Genomic DNA, 19,222 nt, shown 5'->3' with positions numbered 1-19,222 from the left:
TATTGGAATAATGTTATGCGCTATATGTAAAACACGCATTGTTTCTTTAGGAAGCCGATGGACATTCGCGGTTACGAATCACCCCCAGTTAAATTGAACGGTAAAATAATGTGATCTGGCGATAAAACCGTTTCGCGAGTACGGTACATCGTGAAATTTAAACAATGGAACATTTCAATAGCTTCATTATTCTCGGGCTTTCCCGCCGCTTTATCTTCTCATTTTCTTTATTACGGTATCGCTCTTTCACGTGAGAGAAACATATTTTTGCACGTTGTATCCTCTCTTAAAAATGAGTGCGATTGTTTGGCGCGTATACTGCCTCCTCGCTATTTTTACGCCATTTCTATACGAAAAGTCACGTCCCGTCGTGGCTACGAACGTCGAGTACCTATGCAGCAATGGCATTCGCTACTACAGGGAAGAAAGGGTCAACACACTATGCCGGGATGCCCTTGCTTGTGCCGTGTGCAGTCTCAAAGGCATAACGCGCCATCGCTTTTTATTACTCACGCTGCTATACGCCGGTATAGGTGCAATGTGGTTGCGCGACGTGACGCGACGCGTGGCCGTTCGTTCGGAAAGTCGCCTCGGTTAGCGGGATAGATCGATTTATCGTCCCGGACGGGTTTTATTCCTGAGGGCGGCGAGCACGTACGTCGTCGATCCGTACGGTTCTAGTCCGTCGCCGTCGCCGCCGCCGCCGCCGTCGTCGTCGTCGTCGTCGTGGCGCGGCCACGAACGGACGCCGCACGTGACGAGATGAACGCGCGCGTCAACGGACGCGCGCACGCGTACGACCCGATCATCGCATGTGTAAAGTTAGCACACCAACATTAAAATTCCATAGTTCTGATTAGAGTTCCCGCTTGATTTCGAAGAGACCGAAGAGTTCTCTATAGTTTGTAACAAGAGTTCGATTTAATGACAATTATTTTTAATTCCATGAATTTTGATAAGTTAGCATCCCATTTTTTAAATTTAAATTAAAAATTGTTTAGAAACCCTTGTTACAAACTATAGAGAACTCTTCGGTCTTTTCGAAATCAAGCGGGAACTCTAATCAGAACTATGGAATTTTAATGTTGGGATGCCAACTTCACACACGGCCGATCACCGGCGACAGAACCCCCGTCGAATTTCCATTTCCATTCCCGGCGCGTGTCGCCCGATATTAAAGCCCCGAAATCCTTTTATCAGTCGACTTGATTCAATTTAATCTCCCGAAATTGTGAGAACTGTTATATAAATTGATGTCATCGAGCTCTTCCGGTGCGACGCTTGAGTAGGTATATCTCTTTCCCCGAGGGTCGATATAATAAAACCTTTCCGTCCAAACCGTCATTGAAATTATAATGAGTAAAATATAATTTTATCCAATATCGTATTAATTTTATAATAGTATAATATAATTCAGTATCGAGTGCGTTCGATATCGTTAATTATATCTACCGAAAAAAATCACGAAAAACGATTTGATGTAGGTATTACAGATGTACGTTTGCCTTCAAGACGCCGCACGGCGAGTGAATTTTACCAATCCGAATGATCAATCAGATCACGGTCGAAATGGTTATTATAATGAACGTCGAATTCTTTTTTTTTTTTTATAGATATCAATTTTTTTCTAAACCACCAATCCCTGTTTTCTCCGCGTCCTAATTGCGGGATCGGTCAATCTGATCGATGACGAACGGGGGACTCGCGTAACCGACTGCGAAAATTGTCGATTCGTTTTACCAAAAAGCTGAAAGCGCCGGCAAACGTACATATATGGCTTGCCGAAACCGCAGATTCGATTGACCGGTTTGCCGGTCCGTTTCCAATTCGCCACGTTGAATGCCGGCTGATCCTTACTCCCGGTATTAGAATCCAATCGCGCGTTTAGACGACGATAAGATAATCGACTGTAACGGAGCGCACGCGCGCGTGCGCCGCGTCGACGACGGAATGATTAATGCCATTAACGTCGCATTCATCTGGAATAGCAAAGCGGAATAGCGTCCAAATGAAATTCCAGACAATCCATTGCGTGGCTCCGTGCCTTCCGATCCGCTCGCGACTGTACGCGCAGATTTTAATGACTGTTCTTAATTGGCGCAAAATTGCTGCTCTAATGGTTGGTCCACAAAAGAGCGAGAGGGAGAAAGAGAAAAAGAGATGCCGCGCCATATAACTTCTGAGCTCACGATGTAATTAAAAACCAACGTACTAAACCGCACTCGTGCACCCTAATAGAGCTATTTCTATCTACCGCCAAACTGCTGTTTTCTTCCGACCCTACTCTCGAAAGTCCGCGTGTTCCGTAAAAGGCGGTGCTATCGACCTTCTTCTTCCTGTTGTTTTAGCGATCATGATAATCCTCCGAATGGCGCTATAAGACCGAAATAAAATACGAAACGAGTTCTACGAGGCAGGCAATAAAATCGTGATGTTCGCGTGCGAATACGAGTAAGTCTGTTGCATCCGGAATAAATCTCTGTTCTTTTTATGGCATTTTCAATATTAAGCGTCCCAAAAAAATATACGATTAATTAGAGGTATCCTAATACATAATAATAATAATAATAATAATAATAATAATTTAATTATTATCGATATAATGCACAATCTCATATAACAGTAAAATGAAAAAATAACACGCTTATGATGAGTCGCAGCCATTGCGATACGTATTGTATAATTGGATATACGTACAAATACTGGAAAAAAAAATCAATTCTAATTCTCAGCTGCGACAAATGCAAAGTCTGATGGCTCATCTCGTACGACGAATCGCCGCACACTCTTAATCATGTATCACCAAAAATTGAAGGTACTTATATACATGTGAAATATAAACTCTACGTAATTACGAGGGACACAAGTAGGTACATCCCTTAAATATGTACCGTCAAAAATTGGAGGTACACCGAATCTTTTTATCAATTGTCTCGTCATGATCAAGGACTTGCCAAACACGGCGGTACATTTTTACCGCTGAGTACCTCGTATTTATAAATACGAGGTATCATACGCAATATTTTTTATCTCGTATTATACATACACGCGGTACGAATTCGGAGTCTTGTACCTCCAAAAGAAAAGCATCGCGAATTTCAGATGCAGTGCCTCCAGAATGCAGAAGCAGCAGAAGAGCAGTACCTCCAATTGTATATCGCCGAATTTGTTATTACCTCGTATATTCCGTACCTCGTGCTAATGTACCGCGAAAAATACCTCCTTCTAGTGCGTAACTCGAAATGTCATTTCCATGCTCAAAAAAATACCTCGTATTTGGAGGTACTAGGCGATACATGATTAAGAGTGCAGAAGCGATGTGGCACACGCGACAACCGACGACGAATTAGGCGCCCGCCGGCCCACGGGGAAGCCGGTCGTCGGGGATACGAACGATCGCGCGCGAGACGTATACTCAAAATGCATCGTCGTACATACGTTACTTTAACGTTCGCGCACGCGGCGACCGAAATTGGGTCGCCGCGATGCGGTGCCGCGATGCGCCACGGATCTAAACCTTTGATGTAGCGGCGGCGTGTACACTCGTTTATTCGCGGTGGCGCGCCGCGAATGCGGCATACGTCCCTACGCCACGCGACGGGTATCAACCGCACCGATCTTTCCCGGGGCTAGGAATGCTTCTTCTTCTAGCGAAAACGCGCGCTGGCGCCGCGATTATCATTTCACGTTCTGGCAGTTACCGTTTACGCCGGGATATCCGATGAAATTTCAGGCCGCTCATGCGGCGGCGGTGGATATTAAAAAGAATTAAAAGAAACAAGCAAGTTTTTTCCAATTTCGAGACTCTGTTTTCTCGCATATTCAACTTCCGATAAAAATAACTAAACAAGTACAACAGAGGCGTTCTAATATCTCGATAGAATTTATATTTTTAACATTTCAGTTTCAAACGGTTTTTTATTAAAAAATAAAAATTAAACGATGGAAGTTAAAGCGCCGCCAACACGTGAAGGACAATCGTATACGAAATGTTTTCAAACCCCGGACTGCAAACCGGAGGCAAACATATCAAAGGATTCAGGTATGCTTGGGACACTCCGTGGAAAGTGATGTAGAAAAAGCTTTCCGCCGTTCCTTGCGCGCTTATTACAGTATTCATGTTACAGACATATATTTACCGTAATACGACACTACCGCGCGTCGCGCGTCATAATGAAATTAGAGTATAGTTATGCTCGAATATAACGTTGAACGCGACGAGACGGACAAAGCAAAAGCAGACAATTAAAAACGCATGCAGCGGCCGCTCGGCAGTCTGAAAATGAGAGTTTAATGCGGTCCACCGGTCTATATGTAATATATACACATATACGTATATATAATAAAATAAAAGCGTTAATCTAAATGCGTGCACATATATGTATAATATATATATATGCACGCGCCTAGATTAAATACGCTTCAAATCCACGGCAGCAATTACGTTATTAAAACGTCGCTTATGCGTATTAAACGTCACTTCCTACGACACGGTACGGTCCCATAGTCGCAGCCGTATTTCCGGAAACATTTTTTTTTTTTTTAGCATCGAAGAAAATTTACTCCTTTGCGTGATCGCCTCGTAACGCGCGCTCGCGTGCCTTTAAGTTCACCGTGTCACTTGACCCAGAAATTCACGTCGAAAGCATCGAAATCGATATCCTACGGAAATAGATGCGGAGAAGCGTCGCGAATAATTGGACGGCGATAAATTGCTAATGGACAGAACGGGGGAGCGATGGCGATGTATAAAAGTCGGGCTATATAAACGGGGCTTCTTTTTTTCACGGGCGACCTTGTCGCGGATGGGAATCGCAGCATCCGTGGGAAGGTCAGGATAAAATTAACGTGCGGAGGTTACATATGAATGCCGAGAGAGACCTCGACCGTGCTCATAAAGCAATCGTGTGTTTGAATGAACACGGGTCTATCTATAGGTATATCCAAGTTCCAGATCGGGCATATCCGTCGCTTTAGGCTAAATGTATAAGCAATAAAGTGCACATTCTGAGAAAAGAGACATGCAGCCAAATTAATTGGAGTTTTATCGTCTGGCAGAGTATAGGCAACGTACATCTTTCACGAGTACATACAAACAGACGTTAAACTTATACGTTTATTTTTTGCCATCAAATTGCTTTTTTCATCGCGGTTGGATTGGGAGGAGAAAGAAGTGAGAACAAAAAAAAACCCAATGATAGAAAACCAGAGGCAGCCTTGCGGCTAGAGAGAAGGGTGAACGGGAGAAGAAAAGAGCGACAGCTAGACGCTTGCATGAAAGGCCTCTCTTCACAAGAACTCGCAAATATTTTTGCATCCTGGATGAAAGCTCCTCGCGTAAACCGACGCAAAGTGCTTGCTCGTCTCGTTGTGCTTCATATATTGGAAGAACGTAAGAGGATCCTCCCGAGTATGAGCTCCATGAAAACGCGCCGCTTCCCTAGCTTGCTCTCTTCCGGCAGTTTGCATGCGGAACGCCGTTTCACCGTTTCTCTCTCTCTCTCTCTCTCTCTCTCTTTTTTCGTTTTTAATTCCCGAAAGTTGGCGAGAAGCATTGCGAGCGTATTGTCGCCGTGAAGCACGTATACAAGTGGGACAAACATGGCGAACAACTCCTGCAGGTATTTGCAGGCCCCAATACAGGCCGGGTCTAGTCGATAAAGCTGCTTCCGCTCGCTCCTTTCCCTCGTCCTTTTTCTTTCCTTGCCGTCTGCTCCTCGCGTCTTTTTCTCTCGTCTCCCGTCCTCAGCCTCTTTTCCGCAGCCGCGGTCCGCGGCTTACCGCCGCCGAAGAAATTTATCGGCGAACTTTATCGCCCGCCTCGTGAAGTCTGAGTGAGTGCTGAGTGACTCGCGGGGATGATTACCGCTATAGGAGACAGTTGGCTGCGCGGAAACCGAAGCTGATATGAAATTTATGGGAAAGCAAAATAAGCATGCGCCAGGGCTAATTTATAAGCGTGCCGAGCTTAATGGCGTAAGGCAGGATATTAGTTGGAGAATTTATGTTAACTTCCCAGCGGATGCATCCTGTTGCTTTGTCAAGCTCCCCGCTGAATATTGATCGCGGGACTAAAAGTTATCTCGCTCAGCTTACAGGTCGGCTAACCAGCAACTACATGAGATGTTTCTTTCGAAAGTGATATACGCGCTAGGAGAAATAGTATGAATTTCAATGAGACAATAAGAGAGATGCGGTTATATAAACTTTTCGTTTGGAAAACTGTACTTTAAAACAGAGATTTTTTTTTAAATCGACGACATCGCCGTTTTTTTTTAAATAATTAAATAAACAGTTTACGTAATGCGGGAAATGATCGTTATTTTACATAATAATTCGTGAAAATCATATCATCAAAAATTTAATAACGCAGTAAAAATACACAAGATGAGTAATAAATTATGTTAAAAAAAACTAAATTATGGACATCTTAATTTCTTATGTCATTACTGCTGTTAACAGAATCCTGAAATATATACATATATATATCGAGATTAAAACAATATGATCTATTGTACCATATATATCGTACCATCGGAAAATTTGAAATTTTATCTGTCAACATGAACTATGAACTCAGCGAACTGTGAGTTAATTATTATACAACACGCTTTTCGTGTCTGCTATTCTATATGTAGCGATGAGTGTACATGGGGTTTACACGGTTTAGATCGATACATACGGCGTCTTGTCGGTCGGTGGTGTACCATATACATCAATACGTCATTTCCTCTCACAGCATCCCGGGAGTATAATTGAAACAGAATAGATCCCCCTTTTGAGAGATAGGCGAATCGTTCTACCCTCGTTTCTCTCTGCCGATTTTCGCTCTCGCGCCCTTCCGACCCTCCGTCCCAGCGGTACTCCATAAAATATGCGGCAGAGTTATTATTTTTTAATTTATAAATTGAATATCTACGTATAATAATATCGCGTTTAATATCTACGTATATATCTTGCGCGCACGCGGATACATATATCTATTTTATCAATGGTCTGGCTTAATATACATCATAAATCATAAATTAAACGTTAATTAGGGAAACGCGGCCGTTCAAGAGAATCGCGTCAAATGTAACAATGCCATTGAAGATCGCAAATTGTCTGCATTGGACCCTTCATACTGGATTTCAATGTAATGATATCATCGTTGCGCCATGTAACAATTGAGCGCATTTGTAATCAATTACACGTTCAAAGCCTCCAATTAATAACATTTTACGGCATTATTCGATGTTTCATCATATGAATCATCTGAAATTGTAAATATTCGTGTTTTTTTGTTAATCAAATTTCATCGCAATATTCTTCCATAATTCTTTACATAACTTCTTTATAAGTAGGTATATATATATATATATATGTATATTTTTTTCTTTTTTTAGATACAACTACGCTCGTTGAATCGCTCGTACACGAGTGATAATCAATGTGGCAATCAATCAACAAAACGCAAATTTCATAACAACGTGACCACAGGGACGTTACGGTATCATACTGGCCACGTCAGTAGGTATGTGTGAATGAACCTTTATACACTGCGCATGCCGTACGCAATGCACGTGTCGCAGCCGTGCGACGGCGGGTCTTGCCGGCGAGTGCAATCCCTCGCCACATGACCTAGGTAACCGGTCGATAATCATGGCGAAAAGTCCGTCGTTTGAAAACAGCGGACTTCGCCTGCATCGTATCGCGTTTTGGGTGGAGGAAAAAGGACCCGGCGCTTAAAATTCGCGGGCGAAATTTACTAAGCGGCACTGCACAAAGGAACTTGTGTGACGAAACAACAGAGGCAGAGAGCGCGATGAATTATCAGTTTGCCAAGTTGTAATTCTCATTTTACACAAATAGCATTTTACACTAAGTAGTATAGTCGAGACCCGCGGATGAGCATTTTGTTGCCGGCATTTTGCAGGCGCGAGAGCTGTGTCACGGAGACGAGAAGCGAGGATAAAAATGCGGTATACGTGATGCAGGGGCGCCACGTTTTTTTCCTCAATTAATTCTAACAAATCCTAATTCGAGAGACTAGACAGGAATATGTATATACGACAGTCAAATTTAACGGTGGTACACGCCGGAGCTTACTTGACCCATTTACGCGTTTCACCCTCGCTTCCCTTATCGACAACAATCACCCCTTTATCACGACAGTATAGGCTACAATGCCTCGCTTCCCACGTCGATCTCGTCGGATACTACACTGTGTTCGCCCGTATTCCTCTTTCGACCGTATTTTCACCGGCGCGCACGTACATTTCGCATACATTTCGCGCGACTACGGGCCAGATGAAAAAGCTCAGATGTATCGTAACGATAGCTCGACAGCGAACGGGTTTATGCACAGTACAGATGCGGCAGTGATTCGCGCGTATACGAGCGCCTACGGGCGCGTCACGAGAGATAGAAATAGATACCCCAACATCGAGAGAGAGAGAGAGAGAGAGAGAGAGAGAGAGAGAGAGAGAGAGAGAGAAGAAAAGCTTGAGCTTTTTTGGACATTTCCGCGGCTGAAAAGGCAAGCTTATTCATATGTAAAGAAACACATCCGCTCGACTTTTCCGGCGATATTCGACCGGAGATATCTACGGTTACGCGCCGCGAGAATACATTTTAAAGCACGCTTTACGCAATCGACAAGGCACGTCGAAAAATCTTCCAATCTTGCCAGGGGGATTTGACTTCAATGAGATTGAAATTGACAAGCACTCGCGGCACTCGCGTTATTTATGTCTGACTCGCTTTCACAGCTATTTCGGAACTGTGATAAAACTGAATAGTTCAAATAAATAATTACTTCTGAAATTCTTGCAATTTTTCCGCCAGGATGTCACCTTTTATCGAGTTTCGCGATCAAAGTCGGGAGAGGACAAGGTATTCGTAGAATTTGCGTCATCTTTTTACTCCGCGCACATTCCTATAGATTTTGAAGCGGCTGCAGTTGAATATTTTTTATATAAAAAAAAAGGTACCGATCTCGCGAAATGTTGGACGCGAAACAATAATGTAACCAAAATACTCCAGGTATATAGAAATGGCATTCGCTTTGTTCAATCATCCGGGCGGAGGGCGGAAGGAGGCGATGCTATTTGTGTTTCATGCATATTTTCATGAGTCAGTCATAAACGTCTTTTTGATGCGCACATATTCCTCCCGAGTTTCGCGAACAGTTATAATTTGAACGTCTTTCTCGCGCAAATGATAACGGGCGAAACACTGGGGATGATGAAATAATAAACGTGGACGACTAAGATACGGACTGAAAAGTGTCTAGATAGGACATTCTGACGAGAGAGAGAGAGAGACTGAAAATCGTCTACGAGAAAAAAAGTAATGAAAGATGAAGGTAGAACTTGCTCCGTCAAATCGTCCGGCGATATCGCGATTGCATTGCGGACTTTCATGCTTTCGTTGCGAAGCCTTTCTTTTTTTTTGTATTTCAATTACCTCGAAATATTTCGCGCGTAAAATGAAGATAAGAAGAGATGGATATGACGCTATCAAAGGAGCACAGCAGCAAAATGAAATTTCTTTCACTAATAATTGTATAAACATTTAGATTTTATTACATATATTATGTCATATTTACATATATATAATATGTAAAACATATATAACTACAAATTCACAAATACACACAAATGCACACATAAATATATAAAGTATAGTAAATAAAGAAGAGCAAAAGAAAAAGATGAACGCTGACGGATCTGACGAAAAGAGGCGAAAATACGTTGCTTTAATAAACTAACAAGTCTATAATTGAAGGTGGCACGAAGGGAAAGGATTTATCATCCTGCGCCGTGCGCGCCCGCTAATCCGTTTCCGACGAATTATGCAACGCTACGTTGCAGTCGGCCGAAGGGATTCCATCATCGTGCCGGCGTTTCCGCATCCGCGAATTAATAAATGCAAGATATATATAAAGGAATGTTATCAAGTCGCGCCGCGAAAATACCATGTGCAGATGTCTCATTGCGTCATTAATGGGAGCACGATTATACGATCATCGACCCGAGACATTATTCCAATTTTCTAATTATATTCGTTCCAGTTACATTCGCTTTCAGTTGGCAATTAAAATTCCTCTCTTCGCGACGAACGTGATAACGAGTCGATGGAATTTATAAGGAACGAGATGTGGAAAGTGCGAGATGTGGATGTAAAGATATCGATAAATAGAAAATGATCGATTGATTTATTATTGAGGAAGAAGGAAGGAATATAACGAAAGAGGTGTTGCTCTAAATAAATGCTTTCCGCGTTATAGCCCGGCGTCTTACATGCAAATAAAATGCGCCATTGCAGCACGTCTTACCAGTCGAAGAAATTCCACAGGCACGCGAACATGTTGGCTGCGCGTTTCCCACATCGAACGACACCCACGCGGCGTTTCTTGCACTCACTTCCGTGAATTCTTCCGAATCGATCGCGATAGGTGGATCGGCGAAAATCCTCTCTTTTTTTTCTCCTCCTTTTACATTTTCGCACGTATATATACGATCGAGCTTAGCGATCGCGCACTCGGGGGGGCTCGCGCTCCGGCATTCCTCGCCGTTTCCTGATCGGCATCGAGCATCGACGCGTGCGAGCGTCACCCGTTAGTTTCGACGAGCAGAGGAGTTTCGATGCCATATTTAAGCTGAGTGATTACTGTACTCTCTCTCGGAGTTCGCGCGAGTCCATCGCGTTACGTATATACTTTCGAAATAGTACAACGAATTTCGTCGCGTCGACGGCCACCCGCTTTATCAATCTGCCAATATTAAAACGACATGATAAAACTGATGGAAGGTAACACGTGATTGCGCGGGGAGAGGGGAGGGGACTCATTGCGCAGCGTTACACGTGTCGCGACGTGTACACACGTTGTGCTCCCGCGAGCTTCGAATTCGCCCTCCGCCATCACCATGGAACCCGTGGCAATTAGTCGGCTAATTCTAAAGCGGAATAGCAAATTACCTGTCGCGCGGAAATGTCGTTTCCCGCGCAGCGAGACGTGCAATCCCGCTATTAATACAAACAGCCCCGCGAGAAAATGGCGTACATCCATTCTTGCCGCAATTTCCCTCGCGATATGTCGTAGAAACAATCCTGCAACCGGACCGGACGAAACTCGTGCGGGGTTCTCGGGGAAAAAGATCGCCGCGGACGTAACGCCGTCGTTATAGATTTTTTCCTGAAAAATGTATTTATATATACATATACGCGCTCCGGTAAAGAGGAAATGTTCCGACCAATCGGAAAGTTGGGATACGAATTAAAAGCGAAGACTGTCCCCCCCTCCCCCTCCTACCCTCGTGTCGCCGCCGGTGATAACCACTTCGGAAACTCGCGCGTAAACTCGTTATCGAGTCTATCACCGTTTATCGAAGGTTGCATGCATTTGTGAAAATAAAGGTGCGCCGCAGCAGCCGTCTCGCCCGCCGGCTCGTCATCGCTCCAGAAAATTTAAATTTATGATGTATGTCTCTCCGCCACGTATACACACGTACCATGGTACTTAAATTTTCCTGGAAACGAGCGCGCGCGCGCGCGCACGCCTCCGACGAGGATTCGACGAGGAGAATCCTCTTGGAGCGATAAATCGATCATAAACTCATTTAAACGGTCGACGACGTGCACCAAGACGTATATTAAAAGCCGTGTGACGAGTTTCCCGCAGCCGCGCGCTGCAAACGGCGCTCGATGTTTAGTGTCGATGTTCATTAAATTTTGATGTGGCGCGTAATATAGGTAACGGCGGGAGTTATAAAAAAAAATACATCGCGTAATTGAATCGTCCGTTTTTTTTTATCTATTGCAGCAGTTCTCGTTGCGTTTAGCGAATGGGAGGGGAAAATTGACTTCTACGTGATAAAATTTTTCTCACTCCTTCGACGCGAGACGAAATCTTTTCTTTCGTATCTCTGGGGGATATAAACGCGATACACAGAAGAAATCTATTCTTTGTGCTCGCTCTATTCTTCCTTTAAAACGCGTATAAAGTACACACGCCCGACACTGAAAATTACGTCAAAATTACGTGGGAGAGAAAGCTTCGATAGATAAAGTACCTGTGCGCTCCCCACTTGGCCGCGTTATCGCCAGTAATGTGACGATGCTTGTTACGGAGATAAAAAAGAAAGGGCGAGTACTATCTTCCTATCGCATTATCGCCCCTACGAGCGACGTAATGTATTCGGCAGCGTGTAAAGCGCGCATCGAAAACAGAGTTGCCGGAGTTTGCTAGTCGAATACATGAATAATCAGGTTGCCACCACGGCTCGCAACTACGCCGCTCCTCTCGGTAACCACGCCGGTTTTATCAAAAGGCTGTTCATCGTACAACTACGAGTGGCGAGTTACGTCTTACGAGCTTTTTTTTCTTTCTTATGCAAAATATAAATTCCCGTCGTCCAATTACTTTCGCTCCTGCGAGCGTAACCCGCATCGTTTGGATTGCGCTGATTTTTTAATAGCTTTTCCCGTGTAATCTCTTTAACCTTTCAGATAATCTTTAAAAAGGTGGTTATATATATATATATATATATATATATATATATCGCGAGCGAGCTTAATGCCAAACACGATGTTATTCACGAAGGTTGTTATTTCATCGGGAGAAAATTGATGTAAAAGAAATTATAATTCAATTTTAATGAGTGAGAATTTCGAATGTTGCGCGAATAAAGTCGTATAATGTTAAACACATCTCTCCCTTTTTCACGAATAAAAAAAAGTAAACAAAGTGGCGCGATACGGATAAATAGCAACTATCGACCGACACTTAAATGCCACATCGATTTTAACCCCATCCTCAAACGAGCAAATCCTATCCCTGTTTTTGCCGTGTCGCACGCTTCGCAATCGTCGCCGCGTCGGCGAAAACCGTAAATACGCGGTTTCACTCGGATTATTTTCTTGATTAAAACATCGATCGAGACATGATCGGCCAGCGCCGTGACGCGATGCCGCGAATTCGACAGCTTCGTTCGAATTATCAAATTCGCCCAGACGGGCGTGCGGCAGCGTTCGAATAAAATCGACGAGAGAACGAGACGAATTTTAATTGGACGCGAATGCAGAAACAATGGCCGGGACGCGCATTCGACGAGGTGTATTTAAATGATAAAACGCATTAGTCGGGCGTATCGCGCCTGATTGCCTCAACAACTCGTATCTCCATCGTATCTCGCGCCCCTCAATCCTCCCCCCCACCCCCTCGTCGTACGAGTTTAGCACACTCTTCGGGGGAGACGAGAGTACCTCGATTAGCATTCGCTTCCGCGCGTATCGACGCGAGTGGTTGTCGCGGGATAAATAGAAGACGAGAGGATGAGGAACGCTTTTTGAGAGACTCTTGCATTTTTCACACGGAATTCCTTCCGCGTACGATCGCGTCGAGTTAACGCGCCCTCGCCGACGCGCGTCCTGAATATCGTGACGGTCTGAATATTGCAGACCTTCATTCCAGCGAAGGCTGATTCGCTCGTCAACTCCCACACAAGTCCATTCGCACCGCCCTTGGCCTTCCACGATCAACCCTTTCCGAACTACCGCGTACATTGCCCTTCCGTGTGAACTTTCGGGTCGGGACAAAAATCGAAGCGAGATTCCTCCCCTCCCCTTCGCGAAGGGGAGTGAAGATTCATGTAAAATTTCGACGGATGATTTTTTTGTGAGTTTCTCGACTCGGTGATCTTCGTGGGGGATGATAAAGTAGAAAAAAATTAATTCCTCGAAAAAAATTTATGCCGATTAAAATTATTTAAATATCTTTCTACAAATTGTCTTCGTGAACACAATGCGAGGATCTTTATTATTATCGGAAAGATTATTACCAGTAATATAGATCGTAATAAATGCGAGGATAATATATGGGATGCTATTAAGATGTACATTATCACCGTGCATTTAGCATTAAACGGTCCGTTCAATTCTACGTTTTATTCGACAAATGAGCTAACTTAAATTGGACCATTAAAAGGAAATCGGACAATTATATTTAGCTCGAAAAATACGTGATACCGAAATATTTTAAGTATTTCATTGGTGCAAGAAGACTAATGCCACGGGATCCATGGGAACGCGACTCTCGTGTTTTAATCGCTGCCATGAGACTCCCCTCTGACCCCCCCCCCCAGCTTCTATATCTGGAGAGCGACACCCGCGAGTGGTAATCACGTACAAAGACACCCCGGAAGACGATTCCCCCTGGGCCGACCGGTGTACACGATCACGTGCCGTGTGTCGCGGGGGCGACGTCCGCGCGTCGCGACGCCGCGATCGACGCAATTGGCTATACACCACCACTTCCACGACGCCGCGGCCGGCGAGATGATGGCCGAGGCTCGTCTGCCCCGATCGCGCGCGCGAGACAGACGGCAGTCGATCGCCCTTGCCGGGAGGTCACGGGAGGACGCGCGAAGCCTGAAGCGGCGCGCGGCAATTATTATCATCGATTGTTATCACTGTCCCGGCATCTTCGACGACCAAAAAAACGGACGGCGGGCTCGCGGACGCGAGGGACCGGATGAAAGCGAGGGCGGCGGGCCTCCGCCAGAGATACCCTCCGTTCCGGCGCGGCGCGGCGCGGCGTCACGAAGGCCGCCGCGCGCGAAGGAGGGTTAGCGTCGCGCGACCGTGCCGGGCTGTCCCGGCGAGAGAGGGCGAGAATTCTGGGGTTGCCCGACTCGTAGCGCGGCGAGGGCCCAACTGGCATGCGCCTTTGCCATCCTCCCTCTCGCATCCCCCCCCGTACACTTCCGCCACCGCCGTCGTCGCCGCCGCCACCGCTACCCCTCACCATGTTCGTCGAGCTGCTGCCACCCCAGCGCGTTCTCTTCGTCAGTACACCATTGGGAAGGGCGGGGGAGGAGGGGGAGGGGGGATACAGCGCCGCGGCTTTCGCTCTCTCGGTTTTCTCTGTTCCGATCGCCTCCCCTCTGCCACCCGCCGCGCGCCGCCGAGCGCCGAGCGGGTGCGCGTGTGCATCCCCTCCTCCTGCGCCCCCGGGAAACGCCGACGGCGCATTGTCCTTACCGAGGGTTTCGCGAAGGCATCTTCCGTGATACACGCATCTGCCCTACGACAACGAATTATCTTGTCGTGCAAAGTTTTGAGAGAAAAATTGCGGATACGTAATGTCTCGGAAAATTCACTCACAAATGTGTGGTGGATATATAGTATGTATAGGAAAAATTCTGGTTATTAACACTTTCGCATTTCATAATTAAAAAATACAAAAAATAACGATGTTATCTGCGGGGATTATCGAGCACATCTGCAGCGTAATCAGAAATGATTGATTACACAACGAGCGGCGATAGCAAACGCGAAATTACCTGTAGAAATCGCGCGGTATACGGCGGAAACGAAAATTGCATTCCGCGACTCCGCTGTAATTAGAAGAATTAGGATCGTTAGCTTTACGCCGGCCGTGTATCTCCGGGACTCTCGGTGCCAGCGAGGCGCTCACTTTATTATCATCACGTCGTTGAGCGACGAGGCTGAGCCGCCATGAAGAAGTATTAAAGGGGATCTTTCGCAGGAATTTCGCCCGGCAGTAATCCTTCTTTGAACGACGATCGCCCCTCCTGCGTTTGGTCGCCGATCGAGCGCGATGGGGCCGAAGTTCCGGCCCCACCGTGAACGAACGGCGTGACCCATAAACACGCAAAGCGATACGTTTCACGCCGAACAAAGATCGCGCACGAGCAGCGACGTCGCTGGAAAGCACTACCGGTGAAGGGTTCACCGGTATTCACTATAGGCGCCGAATGGCGTTCGCCAGATGGGCACTCGATACCGTATTCATTCTCTTCAGCTTCGGTCACGCACGATCCACAGTGGATGTACAGAGTGAGGAAAAAGCGTTTAATACTTTCAAATACATGACGTACAATGGTGAAATATTTTTGAAAATGTTATCAAGTAAAAATTTCAAGGGTAAAATGTAATGCACGTGCAACGCGTTTTCTTTCCATTTTTCTGTTTATATATGTATATTTTATATGTACGTGTACTTTTTGTGAGATATATACAAGCATCATCAAGATATTTTTTTGATCGTAAATATTTTCTTTACAGACTTTAAAAAGATGCTCAGTAGCATCAAAATTATAAATTGTTTAATCAATTGAACTGTGACATTACATACTCCGGATTTAGTTTAGAGCTAAGTGTTTCAAGACGAACAATATTCAGCGCGTAGTTTGCTTTAACTGGAAAGTGTAAGATTTCCCGTTTACGCAAAAAAATATTATTAAACATCAAGATCCGCCATAGGTCATATTTGACATTTCTCATGTTGCTTGTTTTTTACAGTCTCGAGTGTCACTAATGTCATATTCATGATTGGACAATTCTCCTCGAGTCATCTTGCGCGTAAAAGTATTAAGGGAAAGTCATAAAAAAATCAGTACTTACGAGAAGATATTTCGCTTTTTATTGTTACGTAAAATAAAATTCGAATAAAAAAGTTTTCAAGAGGAAGTATAATGCGTAATAAATTTTACAGCATGCGTTTTTATGAGATACTCTTCGTGGATATTTTTTTAATCGCAATATTTTTTTACATAATTTCTTCATAACTCTGCATTTGAAAATAAATAAAAATCAAAAAATAATTACGAAATATTTAATATCCAATTTTGACATATATTTTAAAATAAAATATGAAAATATTCGAGATGGTTTTGTTTCATACTTTTATGTACATAATGATAAATGAAAAAAACACATTATTGCATTTAAGAAAAAAAAGTGTAATTTGCAATGTGTAATTGCATATTTACTTTAAATGCAGTTATATATCTTTTTCATTCGTTAATTTGTATTTCATTTTACTGTGTACATAAAAACTTTACAACAAAGTAATCACGAAAAATGAATATTTTGCCTCATATTTTATGTCAGAATATGTTAAAATAAAATATTTTGTAAATTATTAATTTTTTTACTAATTTCGGCTTAATACTTTCGTACACAGAATGATTGCGAATTAAATTATCTAAAAAAATATTAATTCCATTTTTTTTAAATATCGGTGACGTTCATATCTCTGTGAAAAAAAACACTTGCTCTAAAAAAAATGCGTTGCACGCGTTATATATATTTCACCTTAAAAATTTTTTTTAATGTTTCATATTTTTATACATTTGGCAGTCTCGATTTTTTTATACATATAAATATGTATATATGCGCACTCGTGACGATTCGGTAAATGACCGAACAGAATTTTAATGGCACACTTTGACCAAGCTGCGATCGATTGCAAAAATATTTGGCTAAAGATAGATACAGCGCGTATCAAACATTTGTATTGTGACGAGAAGAGTACTTTACGAATAATAGAATTTGTCTTCCACGCAAGTGCGTGATATAGATCAACAGATCGCGACGGACGTGTCATCCTCGACGGCCATCGGGATGAGAGCAAAGGAGCTCTTCCCTTTGGTCCGTTCTCAACTTCGGCGTCCCTTTTGTCTCCCCATGGCGTATTAGATCCGAGACATATTGTCGCGTGACATATAAGCTCCACGTTCTCTCTACATTCTTAATGTCCTCGTCGGCCCTCATTCTTCGTGACCGACCGCGCATTATTTTTGCAACTGGCAAAGGTTCGATTGCCGTGGATCGAATACACAGAGGATTTCTGCAACGTAATTAACTTCTAAAGAAAATTCAATCCAAAAGATGAAAGTTTATTATAGAGTATCGAGAAGTATGTACATACATATACAATCGGAATCCTCGTCGAAAGGTAACTGATTTTAAACCGCTCGGGGAATTGAAATGTAGTGCAGTAAATCTCTGGGATAACGAACTCGGCTGTACAGTCAACCAATGCGAGCGCCAGACACCATAGCGATAGCCGTACCGTAACGTGGTTATGCAATAAACAATGGGGCACACGCGTTTATTATATAACACACGTACGTGCAACATAACGTGCGATACGGTCGGTTATCGTTGCGCTAATGCGAAATGATGTTGTACGGCGTTACAGAACCGTAATTTTGCGCGTTTGCCGGCGCAACGGGTCGCATAATATTTAGCGAACGTCGATTCTTCGAACTCCCCCCCCGCCCCCTATCTCCGCGCTCCTCCTGTTTCTCTCGCACCGACAAGAATTCCCCTCCGTTTAGCGACCGTTAATTCCGGTCGCGCGATTTTCGGTATACGAGTATAACGCCCACGTCATTCGTACCGTTCCCCGACGATGCGACGAACGGCACCGACGACCCTTCGACGGGAGTCGAAGGGAAATGCAGAAAGTCACGTGAAAAGAAGCCGAGGGCACGTATTTCGTATCTCCGACGATGCTCTGCTTCGAGATCGACGTGCCTCGAAAGGAAATAGGTACGAGCGCGGGGCTTCGAAATGCGAAAGTGTCATCTGAATTCCTTACCTCTATGAAAGCAGCTTATCGACGATATCGTTCACGTGCAAACGTTTCCGCTGTAATATTAACGCGCTTAAATTCGCGATCGAGGCGAGCGAGCGAATTTTTTTACAATTACGGCGCGGAGAGGGGAGAGTGATTAAATACCGATGCCCGGTAAGGGGCATCGAAAATTGAAAAAGTTGGAAACTTTTCTCCCCGGGTCGTTTGGCCTGGGTCTAAGAATGACCTTTTATTCATCAGGGTCCGGATAATATCGAAGTCTTTATCGAGTCGATTTTATATTTCGTTATCCGGGCCGGGGTACATGAAGCACGGCGAGCATTCTTCTATAGAGCTACGGATAAACTTTGTAGGCGATATCGTCTTTTATTCGTTAATAACGTACGGTATCGTCATAGGCTGCGGGCGTATTGAACTGTAAAACGTCGTACACAGAACGACGCAACCCACGCCTCCGCTCCCCTCCCTCCCTTCCTTCCTCCTCGACAATTACATAATACGAAGCGCGAGTTGTGTGTATGTGTGTGTATCAAAGCATACATACAAGGAAAGAACGACTATGTTGAAAGATCTAAAAATTCTGCTAAAAACAGATCTGAAAGTAATTTTTTATTAAATCATTAAAATAATTTGTTGGAATGTTAAAACTGATAAGCACTGCTATAAAACGTTTTGATATTCTAGCAATTACTTTGACTTTCGCACAAAATTATTTTGATTATTGAACAAAAATTATTTTCAGATCTGGATTCAGCAAAATTGTTCTTTCCGCGTACATGCACGCGTTTGTATATTTTTATCGAATAAATATTCTATTTATATACATACAAG

General features: G+C 44.0%; 1 protein-coding gene across 1 annotated transcript in view; it reads right to left on the bottom strand.

Moving 5' to 3' along the window:
- Positions 1–19,222, bottom strand: part of LOC105455089 — a 90,127-nt gene that overhangs the window by 20,661 nt on the left and 50,244 nt on the right. The gene's annotated exons all lie outside the window — the stretch shown is intronic.

The sequence above is a fragment of the Wasmannia auropunctata genome, unplaced genomic scaffold (assembly GCF_000956235.1).
Source record: "Wasmannia auropunctata unplaced genomic scaffold, wasmannia.A_1.0 LD335949.1, whole genome shotgun sequence".
NCBI classification, from domain to species: Eukaryota; Metazoa; Arthropoda; class Insecta; order Hymenoptera; family Formicidae; genus Wasmannia; species Wasmannia auropunctata.
Note: the sequence above shows the minus strand (reverse complement) of the source record. Positions and strands in the feature narration are given on the sequence as shown.